Source organism: Condylura cristata, unplaced genomic scaffold (genome assembly GCF_000260355.1).
Source record: "Condylura cristata isolate star-nosed mole 26May11 unplaced genomic scaffold, ConCri1.0 scaffold00033, whole genome shotgun sequence".
NCBI lineage: Eukaryota > Metazoa > Chordata > Mammalia > Eulipotyphla > Talpidae > Condylura > Condylura cristata.
Genome location: NW_004567134.1, coordinates 4,591,860 through 4,597,875, shown reverse-complemented (window position 1 = coordinate 4,597,875; position 6,016 = coordinate 4,591,860). Strand labels below are relative to the sequence as shown.

Sequence of the window (6,016 nt, the reverse complement as noted above, 5' to 3'; positions counted from 1 at the left end):
CCTCTTCCACACAGCCTTTGTGTTTCCTCCTTTCCTCCTTTCGTTCAGATGCCACTATCTCAGAGAGGCTTGTGTGTCACAACTCCCTCTACCCTGCACTTCCCATGAATGTCCCCATGGCAGCCACCGCAACCTCTCCAGAGCCATTTTCCTTCCTGGCTTTATATATTTATTTACATATATATAATGTTCCCTTTTTCCAGTTAACATGTTAGTACCATGAGCACAGAGACTGTCTATTTGATGTCATGCCTGTATTCCTAGCACCCAAAACAATGTCTGGCAGTTTGGAATTCATAAGCTGTAGAGCTTTGCCATAAAGAAAATATTGATTATCCCACCCATGTCATAGCTCAGAAAACCGATCCCAAGGTGTTAAGTGCCATAGATAGAGTCGATGGCATAATTATAGTGCAAATCCAGTTCTAGATTGTCATTCCCCAATTACAGAGATAGAAATTTCTTCCATCCCTGCAAGAGGGAACTCTTATTCTTAGGTTTTACACTCTGGCATAAATTGATTATCAGATCATCCTCTCAACCTGGTTTCTTTTAGAGGGAGATAGAAGAGGAAGTAACGTTAGGAAGTGATTTGGGTGCCTTTTAGTTTTGTCAAGGGTCCTCTTTCCAAAGATCCCAAGGTCCTTTCTCCAATGTGTTCTTAATCTACAGATACTACTTTACAAACACTGAATTCTGGGTTTTTGCTAGCTCTCCACTAAAAAATTCACCTCATAGGTTATTTTGACACTTAACTGGTACCAAACTACCTTGTATCCTCAGTATCATGACTGGGCTGTATAATATTGCTTATCTCTCCTAACTCTGATTTTTCTTTTTAATCTTTTTTCCCTTTTTTTATATTTAAATATATGAAATTTTCAGTGATGAATAAAATATGTAATGAATAAAAATAGATTAAAACTGTTTCCATTTTCTTTTAAGGCTTTAAAATAATATACATTGTATCTCTTTGTGTTCACTCCCTTCTCTCAGTTACCACAAATGCAAGAAGTACCTAGGAGGAGGAGAGGAATTATCATATTTCTCTAAACCATATTAAATGTGCCTAAAAGATTATCAAAAAACGGCCATTAGTTGACAGGACATTCAATTTAGTTGTTATTTTGGTTAAGCTTGGATAGAATGCGGGTGTCTGAGTTGATTTTTAAGGCTACAAGCCAAATATCAGCTCCTTTATAGCAAATGATCAAGTTTCTTGGTCTCTCCCCCCCCCCCCCTTAGAGTTGAAGCTTAATCTCTTGGTATTGTAGCAGCTTCTTAGAGATTTGTTCAAACATGTGCTATGAAAAGTTGGCAGGAAGAAACGTGTGTTCTTGGTTTCCATCTGGCCATGATCAGACTCAGTGTGTATTAATGACTAGTCAGTGAAGTAGGGAAAAGACAATCAACTGATCTTTGCAGATATCTTTTCCTACAAAAAAGAAAACGAGAAACAAAATCAGACAAAATATAAAGATTGTAAATAAAACAGTTCTGGGTCAGATAACCTCATGGTTTCAGACAGATACAGTTATTCAAGCAGCAAGACACAAATTTCTCTTATAACTAAACTGAAAGAACTCTGCCAGAAAGGCTGGTTGCTTTTTAAACTTCAGGACTGTTTTATGAAGCAGATTTATTGAGTCCTTACTACTTACAGATCCATGCTACAGAAAAATGAATAGGATACAGCCCTGGGTGACATGGACACAGGAAAAGCAAAAATTAGGGGTTAATATAGTAGTCCAGGCTAGAGAGAAGGAAGGCTGAGCTCTAGGGAGCAAGACAGCGGAGCAAGACTTGAACTCTTTCCTTCCTTTTTCCAATAAACACGTTCACGGTGCACAATCTAGATAATGAACATACGGACAGTCTTTTCTTGAATATAGTTTTTATTGAAGATATGACAGAACAAGACTTCTCAGCCTTGACACAGTTGTTATTTTGGGCAAGGTAAGTATTTTGGAACACCTAAATCTGAGACAAAATATCACTAGATACTGCCAAATGCCACCTCTAGGAGGGTGATCACCAGGGTTGAAAAACACTGTTTTAGCAGTAGCACCTGTGTCCACTGGTGATTGGGGACATCTTTAAGAACTCTGGTTTTTCATCTTCATGACCAGGTGGGGACACATTGTCTGCAAGGAACCTGTGGGACATTTGGTGGGAACTCTTAATTCTTTACACTGCATTGCAAGTCTGCAGTCCCAGTAAGTGATGTTAGCAAGAGATAGAGACTTAGACATTAAAACCCTAAAACAAATTGCCTCACCCCTTGAAAGGTGTTTTTCAACACACACTGAATTTTTGAAGCTATAAATTCCCAAAATTAGTTTCCCAAATGAAAGGCTAATAATTTTAAAAGTTTAACTAAACTCACATTTTCTCTTTTTCAGTATATTCTCAGTGTTCTAGGATTGGTGGTTACTTTCCTTATAGAGTATTCAGTAATACCTCACAAATATCATATTCTTACTAAATGAAAAAGACTTATTAACAAATTATAAAAGCATGAACAATTAAGTCAGATTTTCTTACAGGCACCTAAATATAAGTACTGAAATAAATGAAAATAATTCCTTTAACCTAAGGTGTAAAAGATTGGATTGAATGACCTTCTTCAAGCTCTCCTTGAACCTTTGAAATTAATGTCAAATTCTGTTAACACTGTGGTAGTTGCGGAGAATTATGGAGTGGACATTATACTGTGTTATTTTAATGCCTAGTGTATTTTTTTTAAGATTTATTTATTTGTACATACAGAACTGGGGTACAGGCCAGAGGCTCAGGGGTGACGAGAGGTTTCACCAGAGACAGAGCGGGAGCAGAACAGACAGATCCACGAAGTACACTGCTGAGGGGAACAGCGAGCGGGTCAGGAGAGTTCTGCGGCGCTCTATGTGGTCACCTCCGGGGCAGGCTGAATCAAACTCATGCGGGAGTGGCTTTAGCTTCTCAGTGCTGTGCTTTAGCCCGCTGTGCCACCAGGGAGGGCCTAATGCCTAGTATTTTATGCCAAAATTACACTGTAGTTTTGCATTCATTGTCTCGCTTGATCCTGTCATTTTGCGAGGCAGGTTTCATTTTCACAGGAAACTAACTTAGATTAAATAATGTGATTAGTATCACATTGCCAGTAAGTGCCAGGACCAGAAGTAGAACTGTAGTCTGATTTCTAGTCCTGCAGCCACTGTTCTTCACACCTAAAGTAGCTGAGCTGTGACGTGATTTACTAAATGCACAATAGTTCAGTTTGTTGCCAACAACCACATGTCACACTGCCCCTTATATTTTGTTCCTGTATCAGCTCCATTATTGTATATTTTATTGAATAAATGTACCATAATCTATTTAACAGGTTCTTATAATAGCCATGTTGATTATTTGCAGTTTTTTGCCATCATGAATAATGCTTCATTGAGTATCTTTGTAGATACTGTCTTTGTGGTTCTGTGTAAATGTATCTGTAGGATAAATTCCTACAACTAGTGCCCAAATTATACCAAGTTATACACCCAGTTTAAATGTACCTAACCAATTCCCTCCTTCTTTACACTATGTGACACCAAATAGCGTACTTCTGGCAAGCTAGTGGAGTGTTTAGTTATAACTATTTCTTTTTTTAAAAAAGTTTATTTTTGGCCCTCCCTGGTGGCGCAGCGGGTTAAAGCACAGCACTGAGAATCTGAAGCCACTTCCGCATGAGTTCGATTCCCGCCTGCCGCCTGCCCCGGAGGAGACCACATGGCGAGCCAGACCTCTCCTGACCCGCCCACTGCTCCCCTCAGCAGTGTACTTCGTCGATCTGCCTGTTCTGCTCCCCACTCTGTCTCTGGTGAAGCCTCTCACCGCCCCTGAGCCTCTGGCCTGTACCCCAGTTCTGTATGAATAAATAAATAAATCTTTAAAAAAAAAAGTTTATTTTTATTTATGCATACAAGAACTGGTATGTAGGCTGGAGGTGCAGTGGGTGAGAGGATTCACCAGAGACAGAGTGGGGAGCAGAATAAGCAAATTTACTGAAACACACACCTAAGGGGAGCAGCAGGTGAGACAGGAGGGGTCTGCTGTGTCATGTGGGTCAGCTCCCTGGCCAGGGATGGAACTTGTGCTGCAGTAGCTGCTGTTAGCTTGATAGTGCTGTGTCTTTAACCCCTTGTGCCACCAGGGAGGCCCCCAGTTATAATTATAGCTCGTTATGAGTAACATAGTGACTTCACAAGTCTGAAGGTTGGCTTTTTTCTTACTGAAAAGAAACCTGTGTTCTAGGCCAGTCCTGACACTTTGCAGTATAACTTTTCATTAACACCTGACTCTCGAACTTAGTGCTTCCATTTGTGGGAAAAGAGAACTTAACAGTGAATAAGAATCCTTTCATCTTTTAATGTGTAATGTTTTCTCATTGAACTTAAAATCCAGACTTTCTTACATTGGCCTACAGGGCCCTTATGAGCTCTTCTACTACCGACCCAAACTCTGCAACCTTCCTCTCCCTTCCATTTGTTCTTTAGACTTAGGATTTGCTGAATCCACTGTCTGGAACACATTTGATCCATTTCTTCATGTGGCCAATAACTTTCTCATTCTTCATGCCTCCTTTTTAGTGTTATCTCATCCAGGATGTATTTCCTGACCACTGTGTGTGTGTGTGTGTGTGTGTGTGTTTTAATTAGTCCCACACTGGCTGTTTTCTATCAAGTCACTGTGGTAATTTCCTTCAAGATATTTTTCATAGTCTGGAATTTTTATTCATTTGTTGGTTTTATTTCCTGCCTTCCCACACTAGCCTCTAAGCTCTATGAGAACAAATGCTGCATCTGTCTTGTAGTCCCTAGCAAATAGTAGTTTTGATGAGGTAAAATGAGTATCATTTTGCTTGTCATGTCTTTAACACTTCTAAATTCTGTTTGTGCTTTGTTGGTTTGTAGTACTGAAATGTTGTTCAGAAAGACTGTGTGTTCTTATACTCTCTTGCAGAATTGTATATATGTGGAGGGCAGAGTGTTCTTTCTCAATGAAATTGTCCATTGTAGAGCATCTTGTGAACTCAGTACAAAGTACTGCATTTTATGTTAAAGCAGTGGCAAGCATTATAATTTATCTTAAACTGCTTAAAATTAAGTGTGACAGCTATTGGCATGAAACTTAGTTGGCTGACACAGCAAGAAATTGTTCCATATAAGGAAAAACTTGAGTTTTTATTTCTATCTTGTTTGAAATATATTCTTGGTTTAAAAAGTAGAGTCTGGGCTATCTTTTCTGTGTGCCATCTGTTGATACAAATTATAAGCAAATAATTTGCATCTTTTTATATAGGTTCAAATAATATTCAGTGCACTGGCAAAATTTTACAAAGCAAGAAAATATTATCTAAGAACCAAATACCTTTTCCTGTCGATATCTACCTTTGGGAACATAATATTATTATGTTCACCTTTCTGTGCCATTTTTACCACTTCAAAATTTGGAAGTGGCATCATGAAAAGCATAGTATTGCATGTACTTGTTTTCAAAGCTAGACTTGGGCAAAGAAAGTTTATAAACTTTGTCTTTGCTGCCACCTTGTCACATTGCACAACTGTCACTTCTTAAATTTTATTTAAACAAAACAGTCCTGTAAGAAAAAAAAAATGTGTAATTAAAAAAAATGTGTAAATTGTGGTGTAGTCACACAATACAGTATCATATAACAGCCAAGTAAAAAATGAGGAGCAAAGAGTAATATACATGGATCTCACAAATACAACGTTGAGGAAAGTTATGTACACTGTGTGGTTCCATGTATGTGCTTTTTTATTCCTTTATATGAATTCAAAAACAGGAAAAACTAATGTAAAGAGGTAGGAGTCCGGATAGTGATTATATTTGGGGAGATGATTATGACTGAGAAGAAAAAGGGAGGTTTCTGTAGTACCTTATCTGGTGGTTACTTAAATGTGTACACTTTGTAAAAAGTTCATCAACTGTACCCTGGTGGTTTGGATACTTTCCTTTATATATATATATATAT

At 38.3% G+C, this 6,016-nt stretch overlaps 1 protein-coding gene and 1 pseudogene across 2 annotated transcripts in view; both read left to right on the top strand.

The window, feature by feature from the left end:
• UBE2E2 (ubiquitin-conjugating enzyme E2E 2) overlaps positions 1–6,016 on the top strand; it is a 263,927-nt gene that overhangs the window by 201,652 nt on the left and 56,259 nt on the right. The gene's annotated exons all lie outside the window — the stretch shown is intronic.
• The window catches only part of LOC105854313, a 17,095-nt pseudogene continuing 12,985 nt past the window's right edge, over positions 1,907–6,016 (top strand).